Source organism: Onychomys torridus, chromosome 2 (genome assembly GCF_903995425.1).
Source record: "Onychomys torridus chromosome 2, mOncTor1.1, whole genome shotgun sequence".
Taxonomy (NCBI): domain Eukaryota; kingdom Metazoa; phylum Chordata; class Mammalia; order Rodentia; family Cricetidae; genus Onychomys; species Onychomys torridus.
In genome coordinates, this window is record NC_050444.1 from 21,694,346 (window position 1) to 21,707,537 (window position 13,192).

The 13,192-nt window shown below is 36.2% G+C and overlaps 1 protein-coding gene and 1 pseudogene across 2 annotated transcripts in view; both read left to right on the top strand.

Moving 5' to 3' along the window:
• LOC118578098 (zinc finger protein 431-like) overlaps positions 1–13,192 on the top strand; it is a 146,569-nt gene that overhangs the window by 79,925 nt on the left and 53,452 nt on the right. Inside the window, exon 1 of one of the 2 annotated variants that reach the window (XM_036178753.1) lies at positions 3,232–3,821. The exons of the other annotated variant lie outside the window; for it this stretch is intronic. The gene's annotated coding sequence lies outside the window, so the exon portion shown is untranslated. Of the gene's footprint in view, positions 1–3,231; positions 3,822–13,192 lie in introns of those variants that run through there. 2 annotated transcript variants of the gene reach the window in all.
• Positions 1,167–6,598, top strand: LOC118578099 (annotated as a pseudogene).

Below are 13,192 nucleotides of genomic sequence, written 5' to 3' on the forward strand. Positions count from 1 at the left end.
AATGCTGATGGTGTAGGTTGAGGGAATTAGGATTTCAGTGGGAAATAGACTCCATCAAAAATTTAGCTAGAGGTAATTTCTATAATATTTTGTCCCATATCATTCTTATTTTCTCCATTCCCTAAGAAATTGAGTAAGGCAGAATTGAAAAGTAATTGGCTGATTTCTTAGACAAAGTAGTGATTCTGTTGGGTAATTATTTTTGGTTGTGAGCCTAGACTTTAACAACTGAGACATCTCTCCAGCCCCTGTTGGGTAATTATTACTGATGACTCAGTGACATCTATAGTGGAAAAGAAACACGTGAGGGCAGAAAGAAATAAAGTTAATTTTATAGAGATAAACAGGACTAGGTAGTTTCAAATAACAGTTCTCTGGTAACACAGAAGCAGGAAATTTCAAGAAATTAAACACTGTTAAAGAGATGTTTAACATCTTGAAATGTCCTTCTTGGCATTTGAGGCCTAGGAGGGTACCATAAGGGTAAGTCTTCATCCATCTAAGCCTTCAATTTATAGAAGTAATAGACAACTTGATTCCTAATCTCAAGAAGCAACTTCATACAGGAACTGCTATAATTCTGGCCAAGTATGGTAGAGTCCATCAGAACTTAGCAGTCTAATTTGGGGCAGTAACCCTTATTGTACTGGTCTGGAAACAAGAAAGATGTAAAATTTATAGGTTATAGGTTTTTCATCTGTGGTTTCAGTTTCACTCATCAGCCAGTTTCCTTCTTGTACTGTAATGTCATTACCACCATTATAGACTATGCTTAAGGGCTGAGGAGATGGCTCAGAGGTTAAGAGCACTGCTTGTTTTTCCAAAGGTCCTGAGTTCAACTCCCAGCAACCACATGGTGACTCACAACCATCTGTAATGAGATCTGGTGCCCTCTTCTGGCCTGCAGGGAATATGTGCAGACAGAACATTGTATATATAATAAATAAGTAAATCTTTAGACTATGCTTAAATCACATAATATACAGAAGAAGCAATTGCTATTCAGTGGTAAGCCAGAAGGGTTGACTACTGTTTTAACTTTTTGTTTGGCTGTTTTTGATGACAAGAATTGCCTGTGTAGCCCCTGTTGTCCTGGAAGTAGCTCTGTACACCCAGCTAGCCTTGAACTCAGAGACCCCCCTTACTCTGGCTTCCAAGTGCTTAGATTAAAGATGGGCAAAAATTCCTAGATTTTTTGTTTTTATATATTGGATGATGGGCCTGGAGTTCTTGTACATGTCAGGCAAATCCTGTGGTACTGAGCTTCACCTCCTATCCTGAATTTTTAAAGTTGGAAGATGGTATCATTTTGCTTCCCAGGATGGCATGTATTCATGACATTAATACTGCCTGAGACTTCTGTCATCAGATTGAAGGTGTATAATGTTCTTCCTGCTTGTTGTATTGGTTTTGATTTTTTTAAATGTATGTATTTTACCTGTATGCACAGATATGCACCACATTTGTACCTGCTTCTCACAGTGATGAAAAGATGGTCTAAGAAACCCTGAACTTGAATAATGGATAGTTTTGATCCCCTACATAAATAATGGTAGCCGATCCCACCTATATACAGGACCAGTAAGAGCTCTTTACTACTGAGCCATTTCTCCTGCCCTGTGTTGATGATCTATTATCAACATTTATATTGCTAATGTTTTTATCTGTCTATTTGTAACTGTTTAAACATTAAATGCCTTTTAGTAAGATCTTATTAATGTTACAGATTAAAGTGGGACAATTCAGTTTTCTCAAAGATAAATAAAAGTGGAGTGAATGCATAACTCTTTGTAGAAACTTTTGTAAATAATCTCTGAGTTCCTTCACTTTTTTGTTTGTTTGACTGATTTTTGCACAGGGTCTCAATATATACTTCTGGCTGTTCAAGAACTGATTACATATGCTAGGCTAGCATTCAACTCAGAGGTAGATATACCTGTCTCTACCTTCTGAGTGCTAGGGTTAAAGACATGAGCCAATACACCCAGCTTGTTCATCTTATTTTTCTTTTTTGTCTTTAGTAAAATAACTTCTCTCATATTATTAGTAGTCTGTACTGATGATCTGTTTTATTTGTCTCTCTGTGTTAAAAGGCATTTCTGTTCCAATTCAAAGGATACAAAAATGACAGAGATGATCCTCCTATTCAGTTTCATTCTAGAGTGACTTGGTGAATAGATTATAATGCTTGTGTCATGGAATAAGTTGGTGGAGCACCAGAATTATGTGACTACACTGTCAAAGAAATATCCATTTACTGATGTTGTCAGTATCATGCTTTCTGTTGTACACATATATGGGATATTTTAGAATGCAGTGACCTATGATGATGTGCATATCGACTTCACTTGGGAAGAGTGGACTTTGCTTGATCCCTCCCAGAAGAATCTCTATAAAGATGTGATGTTGGAGACCTACAGAAACCTTACTGCTGTAGGTGAGACTGGATTTTCCTTCATGTAAAATAAGGGGACAACTAATCCTTAGCTATCTGTGCTTTTCTGTAATTTGATTGAGAAAGAAGAATGAGGTGAATTAATCAGATATGGTTCTTTGGTTTCTTGAAGATAGTAACTTAACTTTTGCAAAATTTTCAATAATATAACATACATTTTCTGAAACTAAATTTTAGGATACAGCTGGGAAGACCATCATATTGAAGAACATTCTAAAAGTTCTAGAAAATGTGAAAGGTAATTTTCATTTGGAAACGGATACAAATGTGTCTTTGAATAAATTGCAATATCTCCTGGAAGCTTCAAAGTAAAGCTGTAGTGTAGTGTAAATAAGCATAGCTTAAAATGCGTTGATGATTATTAAATTCTCACAACACCATATAACCCAACTTCAGGCAGATGAATTACATTTACAAGGCATTCTTTTAAAAATGAAGACAAGAAAACAATGCCTTAACAGATATCACCATTAGAATCACAGCCCCATGAATGCTATGCTTGTAAAACTGCCAATCCATTTCATTTCATACCACTCATATTACAAAAGTTAAGCACAATGAAGAGGTGATAAGTATATATCACAAACCTCCTAATAAGCAAATAGACCATAGTGAAGCTAGTGTTACTCATATACTTGTTGTAACATTGCTAAATTTAGTGAAAGAGGCAAGAGTCAACAGCCATTGTAGAGAAACCTTAATCTCTATGTCACATGTCTATGAGACACAGAAATTCAAACTGTGAATTCAATGTGAAAACCTTTTTTTTCATTCTCCTTTTACTATGTATATCATATGTTTCTGGATCCATGCCACATGAACATAGGGATATGGAGAGATGTAACATACCTCTCAGAACAATTACAGTATTTGTAGATGTCTCCACATTGAATACACTTATATACTTGATTCATGTATTTGTTTTTCCACCTTCACTGTAGTATGTAGTATGACTCACAGTATAGAAAAATTCATGAAAGCAGTAAGTGTGTTAAAGATGGGTTTTTCCAGTTTTCTTGAAATGTGTGAGAATTCTCCTATAGATAAAGGTCCTGTAAATGTGAACCATGTAACAAAGACTCTTACCATCACAGATATCTTCAAAGATGCAGAACAACTCCTACTGATGGGGAACAACATGAGTGTAAACATAGTGATAAAATTTTAAGGCCTAATTCCTTTTTACAACTGGAACAAATTATAAAACTAATTCATTCAGATATAGATATTCAAGAGGGTATTGAATGTGGCAAAGCCTTACATTTGCCAATTATTCTTGCAGGCATGAAAGAATTCATACTGGAGAGCAACCTTCTGAATATACTCAATCTTTTACAGCCTTTGATCATCACTATACTTCTCAAAGGTATAAAACAACACATACTGGAGAGAAACAGTATGAATGTGATCAGTGTGGTAAAGGCTTTGTGTATTACACTAATCTTCAAAGTCACAAAAGAACACATAGTGGAGAGAACTCTTATGAAAGTAATCAGTGTGGTAAAGGCTATTCACAATTTAGTCATCTTCAACTGCAAGAAAGAACACATATTGTTGAGAAAGCCAATGAATGTAATCAGTGTGGTAAAGTCTTTGCACACCCCAGTGCTCTCAAAATACACAAGAGAATACATACTGGAGAGAAACCCTATGAATGTAATCAGTGTGGTAAAGGCTTTTCACAATTTGGTCATCTTCAACGGCATGAAAGAACACATACTGGAGAGAAACCCTATGAATGTAACCAGTGTGGTAAAGATTTTGCATGCCTCAGTGGTCGCCAAATGCACAAAAGAACATATACTGGAGAAAAAACCCATGAATATAAACATTGTGGTAAAGCCTTTGCTACTCACAACAGTCTTGGATGGCATAAAAAAACCCATACTGGAGAGAAACCTTATGAATGCAATCGTTGTGGTAAAGCTTTTACTCATCACTGTGTTCTTCAAAGGCATAAAAGAACACATACAGGAGAGAAACCCTATGAATGCAATCAGTGTGGCAAAGCCTTTACACAGCAGAGTGGTCTCCAAATGCACAAAAGAACACATACTGGAGAGAAACCCTATGAATGCAATCATTGTGGTAAAGCTTTTACTCATCACTGTGTTCTTCAAAGGCATAAAAGAACACATACAGGAGAGAAACCCTATGAATGCAATCAGTGTGGCAAAGCCTTTACACAGCAGAGTGGTCTCCAAATGCACAAAAGAACACATACTGGAGAGAAACCCTATGAATGTAATCAGTGTGGTAAGGCCTTTGCTCATTGCAGTTCTCTTCAAAGGCATGAAAGAACATATACTTGAGGGAAATTGTATGAATTTTATGTCTGTGTTAAAGCCTTTATACATCACAGTGATCTCCAAAGGCATAAAAGAACCCATACTAGAGATAAACCCTATAAATGGGAACAGTGTGGTAAAGGCTTTGCATGTCATAGTAATACAATATATAAAAGAACACAGAGTTCAGCAAAACCATATGAAGGTTGTCAGTATAGTAAAGCAGTTTCAGTAGTATTAGAAATCACAAGTAAAAATCATATTATATAGAAACCCTATGAGTGTAGTCATTATGATAAAGTTTTGCTCTTCATACAGGAGTAAAACTTTTTGTCTGCAATCAATCTGTTAAAGCCTTTGCATATTACAATGGTCTTTGAATAACTGAAAAAAATACTGAGAGCTTTTTATTATAAATTATTTGGTAATATCTTTAGCCAACATCTTTACATTCCATTACACAGGAATCGAGAGTGTTAACAATCTGGTCAAGCATTATGATGTCTGTGTTTATATTGTTGAACCTGAAAACTGATGGGAAAATGAATTCGTGAAGCCTCATGAATTTCAATGATAACGTAACTCTTAGATTTAGATTTAGATTTTATACTTCTCTTCAATTACATTTAATAAGTAGTTCAGTTGTAAAACTTTATGGATTTGTATTAGTGCCTTTTCTGCTTTTGTTATATAATGTCTAGGTCAACTTATAAAAAGAGTTTAGTTTGGCCCTTGGTTCCAGAGGGATACAGAACCACCATGAAAGTGGCATGGCAACAGGTATTAGATATGGCATCCTAAGCAGGAAGCTAGGAACTCATGTCATCCACCTGCAGTATGAAGTAGACATTGGGAACTGGAAATGGTGTGCAGATGTAAATTCTCAAAGCCTTCCACCAGCAATATATTTCCTCCAGCAGGGCAGCATTTCCTAAATCTCCCCAAATGATGACAGCAGCTGAAAAGGATTGATAACTCTGACTTGAATTCTGAATTCTTGTTTTCTGTTAAATGAACCAATTTATATAGTCAAAATACTCTGTAAATAACCCTTTAGATGCCTCAACATCTAAATTAAGCAAATGAATGCTTAAAACAGAAAAACTGTCATGCTTAAATCCTTTTATTGACATTTCAGTTTCAATCATGTGATGCCAATGTGTGCCTGTGTGTATGTGTGTGTGTGTGTGTGTGTGTGTGTGTGTGTGTGTGTGTGTGTATGCTTATTTCCAAGAAGATTAGACCTTTGGAACTTCTTGTAGCAGGTATTATAGGTAGGTGTCCAAAATTGGACCCTGATCCTGGGATTGAATTTTTCTTAACTTCCTAGCCAGGTCTCTAGCATGGCAAACATTTAAAAGCCTATTTACCTCATTTTGATGTCAGGAAATAGGGACAAACTTAAACAAGAGAAAATACCTGTGTAATAGATTTGATAAAGACTTCAGACATCACAGTTGTCTTCAGCATCATGGAAAAAAATCCTTTTTTATTTTATTTTTGTCATAGTCTTGAAATAAGTACATTATCATGTTCACTCAAGACTGACAGTGGAGACCATTACCTTGTGATTTCTATTTTGAAACATTTATGGTATTTACTGAAATGTGCTATATGTGTGGCAATTCCATTTAATGAAGTGTATTTTGTTGCCCTTATATTTTTTCTGTGGAATTTTTAAATTTCTATTGTGCTTTTACATAGTAATAGGTATTTTCTGTTGTAATGGATGGAATGGGATGCCCATCATCTATGTGGTCCATTGTTTATATAAATATCAGGCAATGTTTGATCATACTTTTCAAGTTAGTGTGTGTGTGAAAGGCTGGTGGGTAGTTGTTTCTGCTTTTGTTTCTTTCATATTTTCACCAATTTACTTGAGATTTTGTTGTTTGTTTTTCAGCCTGGCTTGGATGTCAGTAATTACACAGTCTAAGTAAGGGTAGATGATATACTCCCAATGAGTGCTATTTTTGTATGTAACAGTGTTAATGTTATAATGAGACTGTAAGAAACATTAAATACCTCATGTGTTTTCAAAGCAGTATTTTCTTTTATCTGGTAGAGATGTATTAAAGTAGAATAATCAATCAAATGTGTATCGAATACCATAGATTGTTGTGCTATGCAGATATATACATTTATTTATATGTATGTATATATATGTATGTATATAAATGTATATTCCATTCTTATTCCTATCCCCATTAGTTAACCATTTGGTATTTCATCTTGAAGTACTGCCTTTGCCTTCTAAGGGATTTCTTGAGAGATGCCAGATAATATAATAGCAATAAGATATATATTTTTAACAAACATTGATAGTATGTGTGTAATGTGATTATGGCTTTGTGAGCCATGGCAGAATAGCATTGGGAGGGCTCCTGGTCAATAAAGCAGTCACCCTGAGTTTATGCTTCATGTTTTTTTGTTTGTTTGTTTGTTTTTGTTTTTTGTTTTTTGTTTTTTTGGTTTTTTTTTTTGGTTTTTCAAAGGTATCTCTGTAGCTTTGGAGTCTGTCCTGGACTAGCTCTGTAGACTGGGCTGGCCTTGAACTCACAGAAATCCATCTGCCTCTGCCTCCCAAGTGCTGGGATTACAGGCGTGTGCCACCACTACCCTGCACTTCATGGGATTTTTATCCATCAGCAAGAAGAGAGGCAAATGACCTCCCCCTTTCAAAGACACAGTGGTTCAAAGTACAAACAGTGTAAACACCCCCTTAATTCTCAAAATATCTAGTAGCCACTCCTTAATGAAAAACATTCTGTAATTAGGCCTAGAAGTATAATACACCTGGTAACCATGCCTTTGGCCAAAACACCCTATTATTCAGCCATGCAGGGCAAAACAAGCATAGCATCTCTGATCTTGAGCCAAGTTTAAACAAGGACACACTATGGAGGCTCTGTTGGCCCTTACATCATTTCTGTCTCTAAGCCCTCAAGTATTGCGATCACTGTTTTCTAATTCATCGCCTCTTTTTACTTTAACAACAGTTACCGTTTCAATGTGTCCTATTTTTAGCTGAAGGACTTTCTAACTAGGAAGGAAAGGGTTGGCTTCACTAGTCAGTGACTCTGTAAATGAATTATGAACACAAGGGACACCATATCTTGGATGGGAAACTGAATTGCTCTGACAAACTGGAAGACTTTCTACAAATTTAATCACACTAGAGCCCTCTCTGCCCCTAGAATGGAAGGGTCAAGCTGGGAAGGCTCATACTGACTCAATCATTAGATGTCTGCTCATCTAGTAGAGAAGCTGCTATTGTCCTGAGGCCCAGCAGGGTGATACTAGCTATTAAATGACTCTGGGCAAGCCTAGCAATTAGGAACACCAGTGGGAGGTATATTTGAGTTTTTGTTTGTTTGTTTCTTTGTTTTTGATTTTTTTTTTCTAGAGTTCTTCGCTGGTGTTGCTTTAGGGAGCCATGAGGGTCACCATAAGCCATGATATGGTGAGTGGGGAGTACTTGGCATTCTGTGCAGGATAAGCATGTTTGCTGCCCTGTCAGTTATACTGGAGTTAAAGGCCCATGAGACAGTCTGGTTCTGTTGGTCCATGTGTTGACTTGGCAAGTGGCCCTTGAACTTTAAGACTCCCTGTGTGTGTATTTCCTAGGGACAGGGAGGCTATGCAAACCTGTCCATGTAAGATGTGTTGTTTAAAGTAAAGTTTAAAGGCATTGCCTTTGGTGTGCAGTAGGAAGACAGATTGAAAAACTGAAGGTCTTGTTTGTAGAAATTCTCAACATTGCATTCCACATTCAGTTTTACATTATAAGCTTTACAAATAGCTTAGAAACTGGTAGAAAAGAGGTAATGGGGGTCATCATTCAGAAATATTTGTTTAGAATGCTTTAACTTTCCTCTACCACCAGCCACAATGGCATGATTCAGGGAAATTAAATTCCAGGGAACAAATGGAATTTCTGAGCTGTAAAGGTATCTTTGGTGTTTATGGGGTTGGTTGGGCAGGTGTGTAGATGTATCCTGCTTGTTAAATAAGAAACACAGAGCCAGTTGCAGAGTTAAAAACCATGAGGTCAGAGCCAAAGCGGAAAACCTTACCCTTCACTGCTTCTGCGGTTCCTCCTCTCTGCCCGAGACCTACTTCTGTGCGTCCTGTCTATTTAAAGACTTTCTGTTCTCCTCCCTCATTGGTTGTAACCCAGCCACATCACTGCCTGTTTGTACAGACCTCCAGGTCTTCTATGGTTGGTATTGAAATTAAAGGCGTGTGTCTGCTATGCTGGCTATGTCCTTGAACACACAGAGATCCGCCTAGCTCTGCCTCCCAAGTGCTGGGATTAAGGGCGTGCCCCACTACTGCTCGGCTTCTGCTCTGGCTTGCTCTGACCTCAAGGCAACTTTATTGACATACAAATAAAATCACATTTCAATACAAATAAAATATCACTATATTTCCCCTTTTCTATTTTAATAAAAAGAAAAAAAGGAAAAAGTTATAACTAATATAAGAAAAACTATATACAAAAGTACAATAACTATATATACCATATATACAAACAATAAATACCTAAACATTTGTAATTGACAAATTCAGAGAAAATAATTCCATTATCTATCCTATTTTGGTAAGTCCAGAATGTACCTGATTCACTTTTTATCCTAACTTATATAGCTAACGGAACTGTCTTATAACGTCTTTCAAATTTATACACTTACAGCTCTTAGTGAGTTTTTCTGAAATCCTTAACAAAGATAATTATAACTATAACTAACTGATCTTCAACTCCCTCAGAGACCCAAGAAGGAAATAATACTACCTAATAAAAAATAAAAACAAGAAGTGCATGCAAGCAGCTTCAAAAAAAAATGTGAGTTGACAGAAACAGCCAGCTGCCTGGACAGTCACCTGAGGTTTCTCCACAGTGTTGGGGCATAATCTTCAGCCTACAGGCTTAGCGTATCTGACAGACTCTTTTGTGAACTAAGATGTATACAAGGTCAACAGTTTGACCTCACATTTGGTGAGAGCAGTCCAGGTACCAGAAACACCTGAATTCCATTAGTGTCATGTCATGATTCAGGATTTTAAATTCTGGAAATTATTGATGTCTTTTCAATTCAGCTGTCCATTTTTCTTGGCTGTGTATATGTGGCTTCATCTTGGCATCCTGTTCTTCTCCACATCTCTCTATTAAACGCCAGTCTACTATTGAGAGAGGTGAGCTTAGTTATTCCTCAAGAATAACTGTTTCATCTGCTGTTACATTGCATATCAGAAGCCATTGGCCCACTCCCTGTTCAGCTGCCTTTGAAGAAAAGGGCACGGTACCTTTTACAGATTGCAAAGGTCACTCACTTCAGGGATGGTGCCATATTGTCCTGGCTTCAGAAGATGCCTTTTGTTAAAGCCACAACCACACTTGTTTTGGCAAGAATTGGTAGTCCTTGGTTTCATGTCCTGTCTGTCAGCAGTTGATTCAAGGATACTTTGTTGTCCAGTGGCTGACTTTTGCAACAATGAAAGTTAGTTCCATATGCAGTTTCTTCAATGCCCATATTTTCTCTGAAGTAGATTGGTATTGCCAGGAGCCGTCATGTCTCATAGTCATAGCAAAAAAGAAAAATTCTTAAGTTATTAAAACATTTTAAATGCCATATTCTGTAGATCTCTGAAGGGTTTGAAGATGACCTGTCTATCTAAAATATATCTGTTTGATCTTGAAAACACACCTAATATGACTACAAGTTCAATTGTAATGTCTAACCACTAATTTTCATTTCTATATATCCTAATAGTTGGTAATTACTAACATTCAAGGATTAGCAAATTGCATTACATTGTTAAATGAATGGTATAAATACAATATCTCGAACAAGATTAGAAATACATATATGGTATATTCTAACAATCTCAATCTCAATAATAATAATTTGTATACAATATAAAACAATCCAATTGAATGTAAAGTATTTAAAACTAGTAATTGTCTTTTTCTTTCTTTTTTTTTTTTAAACAAGCACCTTTTGCCTAGTCCTTTTCCTAACCCTTAACAACAACTTGTAACCAACCCTCCTAAACAATGAAAACTATCCCAGACCCAATACCCATAAAAAGACCAAAAAACCACCCACCCCACACCACCCCTTTGGGAATGTGGGCGTCAAATTCTTAAAATTGCTTCCTGCTGGGTATGGGCGAAGTTATCTTTATTCTGAAAAGAAAAATTTTGGGTTAATTGACAAATTCTAGGAAAGATAATTATATTCTTTGTTATCCATAATGCCAAAGTTCAGGGTTTATCTCAAGTCCTTATTCAAGCAGTCTTTGAAACTGGATCATCTCAGCTAGCCATCTCAGAATTGCTCTAAGCACTTTGTAGTCCAAAGCTGATCTGTAGATGATGTTTGTCAGCTTAGTGATATTATTTTCCACGTGGAATTGTCGTTGTGGGGCCCCATCTTCTTCCTGGAGATTTCATTTGATGTTAGGCCTGGCCGTGATTTCCTACAGAAAACTGAAAAGAGACTCGAACACAAAGACATGTATAGGCAGCTAATCGAAGCCTTTTCTCTAAATTAATTAGTATTCATATGACCATTATTATCTCAACAAAGTTTAAAATATATATATATATATAAAATATATATATATATATATATATCTTGTGAATTCTGATATAAAATTCATACTTTAAGAAAAGTTTAAAGAATCAGAATAGAGTCAAAGAATTGAGATTAGTAATAGAATAGTCCCTTAATTAATTTGGTTTTTCTCCTGTCCCATGTCAGAAGATGGCTCTTTCTTCTGGTATGATACAGGGAGTTTTCATTTTCTTTTTAACAACATGCTTGAGTTTAAAGGAGGAGAGAGCCATTCTCCAACTCCAAAATCAGCTTGAAGCTTTAATTGAACTGGGACTACAAGAAGACTAAGAGTATTAATTTTTTAGAGAAGAGCAGAAACAAACATTTAGAAAGATTTATGAAATTTTGTAGATGATATACCAATAGGCCATTTTACTCTTTTTCTTGGGACAGATGATTTGTCCTTTTTTCTTCAGTTGTCTCATTTGTCCAGTGTTCTTCAGATTCCTTAGCCTTCATTCTCCTAAAAGACAAAAACAAAAACCCTTCCCCAAGACTAATTTTGGGGAGGTCCCCTTTTGGCAAGTTACATCTGATTAAATGAAAAGGCATGTATTAATGGTATAAGTGAGTTTAAACTGGATGGTCATGTTGGTTGATGAACTATCACCTCTTCTAATTAAGAGGTCTCTCTTGTTCAAATCGAACCTTTATCAGTTTTGATGGTACCCACAGCTTATCTTCTCCTGCAGAAACAAAAGCAAAACCTCGTCCCCAACATAACACATGCCCTGGTTTCCATTCTGAGGTCAGCACATCCTTGAAGTATATAGGCTGACTTAATTCTGTTGTTTTTTCTATTAACCAATGTCTCTCTGCAGCTGTTGTTCCTTTCTCATTAGCATTGAGAAAATTCAAAGTTAAAAGAGCATTGTGCAGTCTATTTCTGGGGGTTTTTGTTACCCCTTTTTGTTTATTTATCATGTCCTTTAGAGTTCTGTTGGATCTTTCTATAACTGCTTGGCCTGTAGGATTATGTGGTATACCTGTGATATGCTTTATATTATAATAAGCAAAAAACTGTTTCATTTTAATAGAGACATATGCTGGAGCATTGTCAGTTTTAATTTGTGCAGGTATACCCATGATGGCCATAACTTCTAGCAAATGAGTGATTACAGAATCAGCTTTTTCAGAACTCAAAGCAGTTGCCCATTGAAATCCTGAATAAGTATCGATAGTATGGTGTACATATTTCAATTTTCCAAATTCTGCAAAGTGAAACACATCCATCTGCCAGATTTCATTCCTCTGAGTACCCTTTGGGTTACATCCTGCTGGTAATGGTGTCTGATTGTAGAAGGAACAAGTAGGACATTTCTTTACAATTTCCTTGGCTTGTTGCCAGGTTATGGAAAAATCCTTTTTTAAACCTTTACTATTGACATGATGTTTCTTATGAAATTCTGAGGCCTCCAACACATTTCCTATCAATAATTTATCAATCTCATCATTACCTTGTGCTAGAGGGCCTGGCAGACCAGTATGGGATCGGATGTGAGTTATATATAAAGGATGACTCCTTTCCCTGATTGTATCTTGTAATTGAATAAATAGTGAAGTTAATTCTGAAGCATCAGGGATAAATTCTGCAGTCTCAATATGTAATACCACTCTTTCAGCATACTGAGAGTCAGTAACTATATTGAGAGGTTCTGAAAAATCCATTAATACCAACAGAATAGCATACAATTCCGATTTTTGAACTGAATTATAAGGACTTTGAACCACTTTACTTAAATTTTCTGATTTGTAACCTGCCTTTCCTTGTTTGTTGGCATCTGTATAAAATGTCCGAACTCCAGATATGGGTTTTTCACGTACAA